The 13,952-nt window shown below is 46.9% G+C and overlaps 1 protein-coding gene across 1 annotated transcript in view; it reads right to left on the bottom strand.

Moving 5' to 3' along the window:
• Synj2 (synaptojanin 2) overlaps nt 1-13,952 on the bottom strand; it is a 99,186-nt gene that overhangs the window by 84,566 nt on the left and 668 nt on the right.

Genomic DNA, 13,952 nt, shown 5'->3' with positions numbered 1-13,952 from the left:
AGGCTTTAAGAAGTGGGGCCTAGCAGGAAGTGACTGGGTGTGACTTCGTGAAGAGATTAATGCTGGTCTGAAGATACAGACTGAACAAGAATGATAGCGAAGTGAACAGGTATGAAAGAGAAAGCCTGATTTCCCTCCCAGGTTTCCTCCTCCCTCTCAACATATGATTTCACGCTCTCGCTCTCTCTCTCTCTCCCTCTCCCTCTCCCTCCCCCCCCCCCCTCCCCCCTTCTCTCTCTCTCTCTCTCACACACACACACACACTGCCATGTGATATTATCTACCTCATGATAGGCTTGGATCTCCAGAATTGTGAGCAAAATTTATAAAAATGCTTCCCTCAGGTATGTTGTTATAAGCAAGAGAAAATGAACCAAGACCTTTGGCAACCTCATAAAGATGGAAGAATGTCACCTGTTACAATCCAACAATACGTCTGGTAAAAATGACCTCAAATGGCATATAGACTCTAGACAAGAAAACTCAGTAAGTGAATTACAACCTCAGGACAGGGTGTCACATCCTTAGATGTGTGAGCTTTTATAACTGGTTATGTCCCTGGAGTTCAAGCACACAGGATTCCTATTGGGGAGCCTCACTACTAGGATCCTGGGGCTTTGTGATCAAGGAGGAGCTAGTTACCAGACCACTGGCTGTGGGAGAATCTCCTGCATGAACTCCCCTGAGTGAGAAGCAGAAGCCCCCTGTAGGCACACCCACGTTTTTGCCCTACTCTTTTCTATGTGTCTAGCAAGGCCTGTTCTGAATGTTTAGCAAGAGTCCCATGGGATGTCATGATAGTCCATGGCTATCCTCATTTACCAAATATCTACCCTTCCCCACCACCCCGGCCCAGCTGTATGTGCCTGCAGGTACACAAGCATATGATATGTAAATGTGTGCTCACATGTGCGTGTGTTATGTGTATGGAAGCCAGAGTACAATGCTGGGTATCTTTAACAATTGCTTTCACCTTATTTTGGAGGCAGGGTCTTTAAATGAAGTCAAAGCTGATTCTGCTAGAATGGTCATTGAATGTCTGGGGACCCCTGCCCCCCTTTCTGTTTCCCAGAGCTAGGACTATAGGTGAACGGTGGGACTGGATTCTTTCTTCCTCCTCCTCCTCCTCTTCTTCCCCTTCTTCCTCCTCTCTCTCTCTCTCTCTCTCTTTTTTTTTTGAGACAGGATTTCTCTGTGTAATAGCCCTGCCTGTCCTTAAACTCACTCTGTAGATCAGGCTGGCCTTGAACTCAGAGATCCATCTGCCTCTACTTCCTGAGTGCTGGGATTAACGGTGTGCACCACCACCATCCAGCTGGGCCTTTTTTTTTTTTCTTTTTCTTTTTAACATGAGTGCTGGGGATATGAACTCAGGTTACTTCACTGAAAAAAATCAAGCCTTCTCCCAAACCCAAATGAGTACCTTTCTCATAAACTAAAGCAATCCATCAATACAAGTCTGTTAAGGCTAAAGCAATCCATCACACAAGTCTGCTTAAGGCTAAAACAACCCATCCACACAAGTCTGTGTAAGGCCTTATAGTGTTTTAAATGAGTACTGCCCCACAGACTCAGGTGTCTGAGCACTTGGTCCCAGCTGGTGGTGCTCTTTGGGAATATTAAGAAATCTTTAAGAGTTGGAGCCTTTCTGGAGGATGCACACCACTGGGGAGGGCTTTGAGGGTTACAATCTCACCCCACTTTGCTCTCTCTGCTTCCTGCTTGAGAATGGAAATGTGATCAACTTCCTGCTCAAACCAGCAACCAGCTACCACGTCTCTCCTGCCATTACAGACTCTCCTTCTGGAGCCATAAAACCAAAAAAAGAATCTATAAATTGCCTTGGTCACAGTTTTTATCATAGCAACAAAAAGTAACACAGGCGTCTATCGCACTGCCCTGTGCTGATGGCCTATGTCATTGCTGGGTTTTATCAATGTCCTTTGTCTGGTAGACTTGACAGTCACCAATCATTTTCAAACCTTCTGGCCTTGTTCTTTCCTATACCACCCAACGGTGTAGAAGGAGCTCCTCCCACCAAGATTGTACTGAGTAAGACATGTTGATACCCCAGGCCTGTTTCCATGTACCATGCTTCAATGTTGGATAGCTTTTCCTTGTGAAGTGCCAATCACATGTACCATGACTCAGGGTAGGGTCTAAAAACAATGGAGACTTACTCCCCGACAGCTCTGGGGGATGATGTGGGCAGGGCCATTTTTCCTTGCTTGTGAAGGTCAGGGGTGTTCTGGCTTACTACAGCTCACAGCCAGTGAGCCCAGGAAAGGTGGCGAATGAGGAAGGTGAAGGGGGACAATTAAAGGGCAGCAGCTGGTAGGACCATGAGGAAGCTGCTGCAAGAGTGGTTAGGGGCTGGACACTCAAAGTGATGGAGTAAGGGAAGGTACTGCGTAATTGGTATTAGTTTAATGTTAGAGTGGGTAGGCTGGCAGGGACTGAGGAAAAGAGGAGTCAGGATGTCTATCAGCTTTTTGTCACAAAGGACTGCATGGAAAGGAAAGACTGAGGGACAGGCAAGTTTGTGAGGGAGGGGTCCCAACTGTCCATAAAAAGCTGTTTGAACTCAGTTGAGTTTTGCTCATGGTGTCCTCCGAAGAACACGGTGTGCTTTCCATGGATCGCAGCTTTGGTACAGCTGCTTCTCAGAAACTTCAGGGAAAGGAACTCTCCTCCTCCTCCCCCTGGATCCTCTAATCGACAAACGAGGGCCTATGGAAAGGTTATTGAGTTTTGTCTGCTGACACTGAAAAGCTGCCACTTTATGAGCTCACCCAGTCTAAGGAACCCTCACCCAGCTTAGCTCAGCTCTGAGGGTTATCAACCACCCTGATACCCTTTCAAGTTGCTGATAAAATACCCTGAGATAAAAGCAGCTTTAGGTTAATTCTGCTTACAACTCCAAGTTATAGTCACAGCCCATCATTTCAGGGACGTCAAGGCAGGAACTCGGAGCAGCTATTTGCATCACACCACAGCCAAGAGCAGAGGAACTTGTGTCCAGGGCTGAGCTCATATTCTCCACTCTTACACAATCCAGGAGCCCCCTAGCCCAGGCAATGGTGTCACCCAAGGGGGGTGAGCCTTCCCACCTCAGCTAATGAAGTCAAGACACCCTGCTCCTCACCCCCAGACATATCCACAGGCCAACCTGACTTGCACAATCTCTCATTGAGACTGTCTCCTCAGGCAATCCTAGATTGTGTCAAGGTGGTGACAAAGCTAACCATCACATCAACATTTTCCACTCTGATTTGACCTCCAGCACACTCATGTGTCTGTCTATCCATCTGTCTCCTGGAGGATGCCAAGCAGCTCAGACATGACTAAACTTTCTTCGATCCCAGGCACCTCAGGACCAGATCTTAGAGTTTCTTGGTGTCCAAGATGGGCATCAACACCTTAAGCTCCTCATAATGTTCATAAAGAGAAGACAGCCAGGAAGTAAAGAGCCCCTGGGCACCCAAGGAAGCGGTGTAACCACCTCCAAAGCTCACACCTTCTTGGGCAAGCACCCTCAAGTCTTTCTTCCAAGCCTGTTTGCTCTATCCTGCAACTCATGTCCCATGACCACATGTGACAGCATCTTCCTGCAGGATACAGCTGGGCTCCACTGGATCCCTCAGCAGGAGCCAAAGAACAACAGCCTCCTCTTAAAAATATTCTCAACACACAGATTTATCAGCCATTAATAAGACCCCTGCTGAGGCCAAGTTCATATAATGTACAGCTCATTAAAACATATATAAAACAGTACCTTACATGCCCAGACACACAAACCGTCCTCTCTCTAGCCAAGGAAAATCAGTTACTTTTTCATGGAAGGCATCTTAGTTACTTTTCTATTGTCATGACAAAACACCTTGACCAAGGGGGAAAGAAAGCATATTAATTTAAGGCTCGTGGTCCCAGAGGGTTAAAGTCCATGACTATCATGGCAAGAAGCATAGCAGCCAGCAGGCAGGCATGGTGCTGGAGCAGTAAGCTGAGAGCTTACATCTTCTGTACAACCATGAAACAGAGAAAGAGGGAGAGAAGAAGAGGGAGAGGGAGAGGGAGAGAGAAGGAGAGAGACAGAGAGACAGAGAGAGACAGAGGGAGAGTGTGTGTGCTCTAACTGGAATGGCAATGGCTTTTGAAAACTCAAAGACTACCTCCAGTGACATACCCATCCAATAAGGCCACACAGCTCCTAATCTTTTCCAAACAGTTCCATTAACTGGGGACCAAGCATTCAAACACAAGAGACTGTTGGGGCTATTCTCTTTCAAACTACTACAGCAGCCATATTCACCACTAAACCACCAATGCCATACCACCCCCCCAAAAAAAACAAGCGAGTTTGCTTTTTAATGTTATGCCATCATGAAAATGTAGTTTTAAGAACAGACAATGGAGTGGTGTGTGTGTGTGTGTGTGTGTGTGTGTGTGTGTGTGTGTGTGTGTGTGTGTGTGTGTGTGTGTGCATACACATGTGGAACCTAGAGGTTGCTATCAGGTCTTCTATCTCTCTTCACCTGTCTTTTTATTTAATTATTTTTAATTAATTTTTTTTTTGAGACAGGGTTTCTCTGTGTAACAGCCCTAGCTATCCTGGCACTCCCCCTCTGTAGACCAGGCTGGCCTGGAACTCACAGAGATCCGCCTGCCTCTGCCTCACAAGTGATAGGGTTAGAGACATGCACCACCAATGCCTGGCTTTACCTGGCTTCTAATGAGACTCTAATAGAGGGCTCTGAATATAGTTTAGTGGTAGTGTTTGCCCATCTTAGGTTAGAGCCTGGGCTATGTAATGAACATCAGATCAGGCTGGGTACACACCCACTACTAAAAAAAAATTGAATTGTAGAACTTTAAGTTGTAAAATCTAGTAGCTACTAGAGCATCCACAAAAGGAACATGGTTCGTCACACAGTCATGAAAACTCTGGGTGACTGGAACTGTAGTGAAGGAACTAGACCCTCACTCAGACCCCTGCTTTAGCAGCCATGGCAGGCTACAGTAAGACACGTAGGCCTTTGACTCAGCACATGACACAAAGAAACTCCAGATCCTCTGGCCTCCTGGAGCCTAGGGCCAAAAGTAAACACAAAGAAATTCCAGACGCCCCCAGCCTCCCAGATACTGGGTTCCTGGGAACTGTTTGACCACAAAAGAAAGTCCAGGAGAGACCCAAACCTCCCCTGTAGTCTCCAGGATACAGTTCTGAAAACTATTGGATATCTATATACAACAGGCCACCTGCAAGTAACAAGGCAGAGCCATGTTCCCTCTCAGCACCCACCAATGAAAATAATTGGTCCACAGGTATATCATGCCAAAATATGACTTTAAAAAATTCCCCTAATTGTTCCCAAATGTCAACCAATCAGAAACCAACCCATACCTACTGATGTAATCCTGTAACTTTGTCTTTAAAACCTAGCAGTAGCCGGGGAACTTCACTCCCTCCGGAGGCTGCTGTGTCAGCTTGCTAGATGAAGCCCCTGTCATGGTTGGATGAAACAATAAAACTTCCTTTTGCAATTTGGTAGGTCTGTCTCCCTGGTGGTCTTTGGGGATCCTCGTGACTTGGGCACAGCAGTAGCTCATTTGGTAGAATGTGGGATAACATAGCTCAGCTCCCAGCACTGCACAGAACCCAGGCACAGTGGTGGACTTCCTCGCACTCATGAGGCAGAAGTAGGAGGATCAGATATTCAAGATCATCTTCAGGAGTTCAAGGCCAGCCTGGAACATGAGAGCTCATCTTAAGACAACAAAAAACAAGATGCTCCAACATGAGCTTAAGCCGCTGTGTAGCTCAGAACAGCCTTGAAATCTCAGCTCTTCTGCTTCAGCCTTTCACATCCCGTCATTATAGGTGTGTGCCACCATCTGCTATGGCTTGATGGCTTTTGCTAGTTCCTGGATCAAGGACACAACCTCAGGTAGTTTCATTAATTTGGAAGCAACACAAAGTGAAAATCACATCTCACAGCCTCATTAGATAGTTTCCTTGCCAGATCACTTCTCTTAAGATTCAAATTTGGAGTATTTTAAACCATGAGATGAGTGAAGCACTTATGCTTAGTGGGTAAGTCTTTTTAAAAAGGCGGGGTCGGAAAGATGGCTCAGAGGTTAAGAGTGGGCAGACTGTGACTCAATCTCCAGAGGATCTAACACCTTCTTTTGACCTGGGGCGGGGGGTGACCTGCACACACAAGGGGCTCACACAAACGTACACACAGACACAAAGACAAATTAATCTCAGCATAGGAGAGACGATCTGAACTATGGAAAGATTAATCGACTTCAAGAGAAAGAACGGCATAAGGAGACTCAGGTCTCTTCTCCTCCTAAGCTAGCAACTAGGATAAAAGCTTCACTGCTTAAAGTGTGGTCTGAGGACTAGCAGCACATGAGTTTTGGTGAGAAATATGATTGACAACGCCCCACTACCCCGCCCTGCCAGGCCCCACCCCTGCCAGGCCCCACCCAGCCCCGCCCCAGAGGCAGACCACATTTCAAGATCTCCCGGAGGTGTAGAGAATGGGGGTTTTGCAACACTGTTGTACCAGTCTTGCTGGTTTATGTCTAGCAGAGAAGGAGCTCAAAGCCAACCCTAAAGGCTAAGTTGTCCCCTTACCTGGTCCCTGTGGTCATAGCACTCATCACTTTCCCTAACAAATGTGCACCAAGCTCCGGCTTCCGGAAGCCAGGAAGGCAGTCTTTCACTCTGAAGGGCCCACAGCTCTGATATTTGCCTCTCTAGCTGGGGACCTGCCTCCTCTCAGGAAGAGAAGGCGTCTGAGACCCTGTAGTCAACCAGGTGCCCCAACATCATGGCCTCATGTCCCACTGTCCTAGGATGTCTTGAAGTCAGTTTCACCATGTGTAACAGCCAAGTTCTCTGCTACTGATGACTGATGGGCAGGGCAGACAACACCTGAGCGGTTTGCTGAGGGGATAGAAGGTCTGTTGTAGTTTAATTTTTCTGGGTAAAGACTCCCAACAACCTGAATCATCTATACAGTCACCTGCACTCTGCCCTCACACAAAGGTGGCCCTGATGGGAGGGAGGAGTTCTGCACTGGCTGCCAGGCTCACTGTCTACCTGGATCCTCATCTTAATCTTGACAGGACAATGGGTCAGCCACTCTCCTGGGCCTGAGCATCTGGTCCAAATAGTATGTCTCCCCCACCAACAAAGCCCATAGCAGCTCTGACACGTGGCTCTGAGCCTCCCCAAGACCTGCCAGGATGGGACCCTGTTCTCAGGACACATGTTGCTTCACCTAAAGTAGACATCCTCTGAGGACAGATCAGGAGCTCGCCTGCATGCTGGGCATGAGTCTAGGAGAGCAGGAGAGATGACCATCAGCCTCCAGCTGAGGTTGGAGGCACAGCAGAATCTACAGAAAGGCAAGGCAGCTAGCTCCCAGACATGGCAGACCTCACAAGGGTACCCTCAAAAAGCCGCTTTCAAATTAAACTCAGACCACCATGTTTGTACTTCAGGACATGTTCCTGTGCCTTGGGTTGTCATCCAGGCCATCAGAACAAGTTGCCACCTGTCCTCTGAGGCTAATGTTCTCCCAGAGAATCCTGTTCTGAAACATTTGTTAAACCAGGGAACGTCAGGACAAGTAGCACTCTGCCAGCCCCATATGTCATAAGTACAAACAAGTGTGACCTACCCCCCAGGTGCACCTAGCCTTCCCACACAAACCCTTTGCGACAATGCCAGTGCCTGCCTAGCACCACCTTTGTGCAAGGCGCAGCTATGAACACCTGCCGGGCAGAGCATCCCTCTCCTGCTGGAACAGGCTAAGCAGGGAGAGGAAGGAGCAGGCGGATCTGTCCCCACAGCGCCTACTCACTTAGGAACTTCTCCTGACTCACATCCCAGAGCTTGGGATGGCCCAGCCCTACATTCCATCTCCATCAGCCCTCACGCTCCAAGGAGTGCCTTTGTGAGCCTGGGGTGCCAGCATTTCCTCTTCATAGTTATTGTCCTGTGGCCGTGATAGAACACCATGGCCAAAGCAACTTTTAAAAGAAAGCATTTCATTGGGGGCTTGCTTACATCAGAGGGTGGGTCCATGGGGGGGGTGTAATATGGGCTTTTGAAATCTCCAAGCCCACCCTCAGTGACACATCTCCTCCAACAAGGCCATTACCTCCTAATCCTTCCTAAACAGTTCCACCGACTGGGGACTAAGCCTTTAAATATACGAGACTATGAGGGCCATTCTCATTCAAACACCACAATGCGAAACTGTGCTTTTCACTGGTGCCTGGATACTGCGCCAGGCTGTCCATGCTAGGTTATCCACAGGAAGGAACACCAGACCTGTGCTGAGCTCTGTCCTCAGGGAATGCAGGCTTGAAGCATGCACATTCCTCTAAGTGTCAGATTTGCCTTTAGTAACACCCAGCTCTGCCCAAAAAGTGGGTGGCTTGTTTCCAAGCAGGAGCCTCCTCTGAAAAAAAGTGTATCATGAAATCAGCTCTAATCAGACGAACTGTGCAGTGGACATACTCACCAGGAAGTCTACAGGACAAAGTGAGTCATTCTTCAAATATCTATCGGCTTATTTTTCTAGCAAGAATGGCATTTTACTGGACATGTCCTCTGGGTCTTACACAAATCACAGCCCCACCACTAACTAGAAATGAAACCTCAGACAAGTTCTTATGCCTCTCTGTGACTCAGTTTCTCCAAGTGTAAAAATAGAGCTCACTGGTACCTGCCTCACTCTGAGGATTAAATAAGTTGATGTATGTAAACCACTTAGAATGGCATCATCAAACGCTAGCCATCTGTTACGGAGCTGAACTGAAGTTTATTTAACTGAAAAACAAAACAAAACAAACTTTCAGGCCTACCCTCAGCAAATCTCCTTGAAGAAAAACAGGCTTGAGACCTGTGAGTATTTCCTGACCTGACTGCTCCAGGTAGAGATCTAGGTCAAGGCCCTAAATACTTTTGAAGGGTTCTCATTCATTATCTCAATTTGCCTAAAGAATGAGTCCCAATGAGGCGAAGCCCTTCCAGTAGGGCCTTCAAAACGGGAAGCGCCCTTAGCTAGGCTGCTGTGGACTGAGGCACACAGCCTTGTGTCCTACAGAGGGGCTCTGGAGCATTGACACTTTCAGACACCTACCTGACCTGATTTGGTTTTGTCTCTTTAGTGCGTTAGCCACCATACCACAGTGTCTACTCAGAAATGATCCAAACTACTTCCCAAGTCTAGCCTGGATCAGTTTATCTGGGGCTTGAAAGACAATTCAAAAAGGGGGAGAAATGGTTTCTGTCCTCATTTGGCAAGGCTGCAGAGACTGAGCAGCAAAAAAAAAAAAAAAAAAAAATCACAGAGGGGAAACAAAGTACCCTAGATATACTCCTGAAGTAGGTCATGGCCCATAGACTGGCACAGGTCCCCAAGGTAGACCAGCCTGGCAATCTGTAGAGCCTAGGGCAGAGGATCTCTGCACCTCCTATGTTGAACCGTTTTGTTTTTAATTAAACTAGAGAACTTAAGCAAAATACTTTTGGTTCTCCTACTTTGAGAAGCATATCCCCATGACTAACTAGAGGGCCAAGTCTAAAATGTGGCCAACAGGTAGAGCTGTCCCAGCCTGGTCCCTTATCTACCACCCCTGCTTCCCACTGCCTCATTGGCCTTCTGCTCCTGCCAGGGATCTCAAGTATACACATAACCCAGGCCCATCCCTAGGGGCTTATGGTTGGCACCACCACTGCCTATCAGTCAGAAACCCTGGGGGGTCCATCTCTGTAGCAGGTAACAGGCTGGACAATTTGCATAGCAAGTTGCAGGGCACTGGGGAGCAGGAGTATCCAGACGCCAAGTGCAGGAACTGGTGGCTATAACCCCTTAGGGCTACTTCTTCTAATAAAGGGGCCTCCTGACAAGGTACTCAAATCATCCCAGCCAGGACCTTCCCATCTCCACCTCTATTTTGGAGAACCTATACAATGGCCACTTAGTGGTTCTCTGTGATTGTCTTAAGCAGGTTGAACTTTGACCCAGTGACCACATAGGTTATCTTTGACCCAGTGACCACATAAATTTGGGCTACAGTTCTAAAGGGCCCTAGCTGGGCTCATGGCCACCTCACTAAATCAAACCAAACATGACTGTGGTGTCTATACAAACACAGCAGCTGAGTTGGCTGGGAAGCCAGCTGTTCATGCACAAACATCCCCCCCAGGAAACCCTTCCAAAAATTTAGGATCATTCACCAAGTTTCTCAGGCCTACTTCCCCACCTCTCCCAGACTGCCATCCACCAATAGAGACAAAACTAAGTCGAGGTGGAGTTTCAGTCAGCAAAAAGAAGTATTAAGCCGGGGCTGCTCCTCAACCACCCTTCCTGGGGCTCTTCAGAAAAACCTGAACTTTGAAAGCAGCTGAAATCCAATGAGGATCAACACGGTTCCTGTGTCTGCTCTGAGTCTAAAAGAGTCAGAGACAAGACAGCAGGCACTGTGGTCTCAGCCCTCAAGGACAGAACACCTGTATGCTATGAAGAAGGCTCCATGCTAGCTCAGGTTACCCCAAAGACTCCAAAAGCCTTCCTGCCTGGTGCTTGCATCTGTGCTTCCCCTGCCTCTGGGAGATATATCATCTCTGCCTTTGGGTCATCTATTATCACTGATCCACACAGAAGACTCTTAACTGAATTCTTTAGCAACAGGACTTTGGAATTACTTCTTCAACAAGCCTCCTGCTAACAGGCAAGGTGAGCTTGTGTGAAGACCATCAGAGAAGGTCCCGTGGAAGAGGATGCTAGTTCGGAACAGGCGGGGGCAGGTTATAGAATCCTTCCCTCAACATTCACACAGCCCAAATTCAATATCCAATCCAAGACTCTCCTTTCCAAATCGCCTAAGAACTTTACAACAGGGCACAGCCACTGAAGACAAGGCATTTCTCAAGATGGCACCTCCACTAGGAAATGTACAAGGAAGATGCTGGCTCTCCTTGTGGGCAGGGATGCACTCATAGCTGTTGGCTCGCTTATGGAAGCCACTTATCATGCCCAGTAAGTGTTTGGACAAAGCTTAGAACACAGAGGCCGGGAACGACCATTCCCCACGTGGCAGGAATCTGCACTCCATCAGGCTCCCAATCCCCAGACTCGCTGGGAAACCACAGCCTAGGAGAAACATCATGCTGCCACACCCCTTACCGGTAAGGAAGGAGTCAGGATGAGACTGCCATAAACTTACAAAGGTCTTCACAATGTCTCTGCCTCCCTCCCCCACTGCTATCACCACTCAGGAGAGAGAGCATCTTTTTCCTTCCCTTGTTTATTTCCTTCCAGGTTTATATATCTGGGGGACTGGAGAGTTGGCTCAGCAATTAAAATAGTGGCTGCTCTTCCAGAAGACTCAGGTTTGATTCCCAGCATCCACATGGTGTGTAACTCCATGTGGAGTTAACTCCCCAGTGTGTAACTCCCCAGAACCGCGTGTAACTCCAGTTTCAGGGGATTCAGCTCACTCTTCTGGCTTCTTCATGTGGCACATGGACATACTTGCAGGTCAAACACCCATAAACATAAATTTAAAAAAACATATAAAAAAGGATTAGCTGAGTGTGGTGGCACACACCTTTAATCCCAACACTTGGGAGATAGAGGCAGGTGGCTCTCTGTGAGTTCCAGGCCAGCCTGGGCTATGAGACAGTCTCAAAAAAGAAAAAAAAGATTTATTCTTATTTTTATGTAGATAGGTGTTCTGCCTGAATATATGTCTGTACACCATATGTGCCTGAGGCCAGAAGAGAGCATCAGATCTCCAGAACTGGAGTTAGACAGTTGTAAACTGTTATGTAGGTGCTAGAAACCAAAGCCCTAGTCCTCTGGAAGAGCAGCATCACTCTTAAATGGCTGAGGCAACTCTCCAGTCCTATCCCTTGGGGAAAAAGAAAGGTCAAGGAAAAGAAGAAACACAGCTAGCTGGCCCTGGAACAGGTGGAGATTTCAAGTTCAGAGCCATGCCATCCAACAGTGTCGCATTTAGGATGTTTCACCAGTGTGAGAACAATTAGCAATTAGAAAATAACAAAAGGTTTTCTGTGATCCTCTCATAACATTCTCAGCAAATGCTACAATGTCTTTAAAAACAAAAGTTTCATTTCATTGACCAAGAAAAACAGATTAAAAATGGTAAGTAGCCAGGCCAAGGTGGTACTTGCTTTAATCCCAGAATTCAGGAGGCAGAGGCAGGTGGATCTCTGTGAGTTCAAGGCTAGCCTGTTCTACAGAACTAGTTCCAGGACAGCCAGAACTATTACATTAGAGAAACCCTGTCTGGAAGGAAAACAAACAAAAAACACAAAAAACCCACACCAAAACAAACAAAAAAACTAAGTAATTGTCTACTGACAACAAATGGCTAGATGAAGGGATAGACGTAGAGAGGGTTCAGACTGTGACAATTCTTTTCTTTACAACCTCTGCTGTAAAACCCAAAGTACTATATCACCCATGCCATGGAAATGCATTGTGGCCCAAACTTAATGGCCTGAAGACACCTGTTCCAGGTGGCTTCAAAACCACTCTCACCAGCGTTGAACTTTGCTTGGCATTGCTGCAGCCCATATGAAAGGCATTTTATTCTCTTTGATGACACAGTAGCTTTGTACCATGAAATTAATCTCTGGGTTCTGATAAATGTGTTATGAAGTAGACATCTAAAATGGAATGGAAATTTCCATGGTTTTCTTTCAAGGCTGTGACAAATGACCAAACTTGGACTTTTCAGGACATTACCCAAACTGGAATAATTCAATTATTATTCCATGACTCTGTACACTTCTGACACAGAATACAGGAGACACCGCTTCCCTAATCAAGAGACTCACAGCAAGCCAGCTATTTGCTGTTTGCCTTCTCTTTGTCTGTAACTTGTCTGTTTTGAGGCTGCTATGTTGCCTCATCTGATCTGAAACTCCAGGGCTTAATGGATCTTCCTACTGATGCTCCCAAGACAAATAGCTGGAACCTAGGATGTATTTCACCACACCCAGCTAGATAAACTACACATTGATAGCATGGTCTGAGAAGTGGAAAGAGATATGCTCTTTTAAGACATGTGCATATATACACACAAGTATCTATTTTGTAACAAGAGTCAGTGCATACAAGTGTGATAGAAAGGCTAGAGACAAAGCACAATGCAAGTGAGCACTTGTTACATTTGTTACCTCCTAAAGTATAAGTGATCCTGTTTAGCTAGGAATACCTGGAAGGCAGACAACTGGACACCCACTGTTGCAAGCCTGCCCTCCAAGGCTCATCATTAAAATCCTATCCATCCTAGCTGACTTCTGGCTTTATGCTACCTAGACCTTCTTGCAAATGTCAATTACAAAACTGGGGATCCGGAAGCAGGCCATACCAGGAAGCCATGCACTATATGACATCACCAAAATAGCCACACACAGGACTGCGCTGCCTGGAGCCAGTGTCTTGGCATCTCTAGGTCTCAGTTTGTTTATCTTTATCACAGGCTAAAACTGTAAAAATTTCGCGAGATTATGTCTCTAAGGTCCTTATCACAATGCCGATGTCAAGATTTCTTAAGTCTGGCAATGGAATACTTGCCGTCACCTAACACCCAGAATAAACATAAAGTCACCAGAAAGAATATCTACATCCAGGTTCTGATTCTTCGGACCAAGTATTTATAGGCGACAAATGACGGTTCTCAGAGTCTCTTTTGGTGCCTGAGTGCCCATCTCTTCAGGCAGTCAAAGTAGCTTAGGTGTATTCAACAGGTGCACAAGCAAAGGAACACTAGGTGGCCTCCTCAGGGCAACCTCCTTAGGGTGTCCATAGCATGTAAGGCTTCGGAACTGAGTGCCAAGAGCGGAATCAGAGCCAGCTGGTTCTCTAAGAACGGAAGCCCGGGAAGAGAGC

This window comes from Cricetulus griseus, chromosome 2, assembly GCF_003668045.3.
Source record: "Cricetulus griseus strain 17A/GY chromosome 2, alternate assembly CriGri-PICRH-1.0, whole genome shotgun sequence".
NCBI classification, from domain to species: domain Eukaryota; kingdom Metazoa; phylum Chordata; class Mammalia; order Rodentia; family Cricetidae; genus Cricetulus; species Cricetulus griseus.
This window is presented reverse-complemented; position numbering and strand designations above follow the sequence as displayed.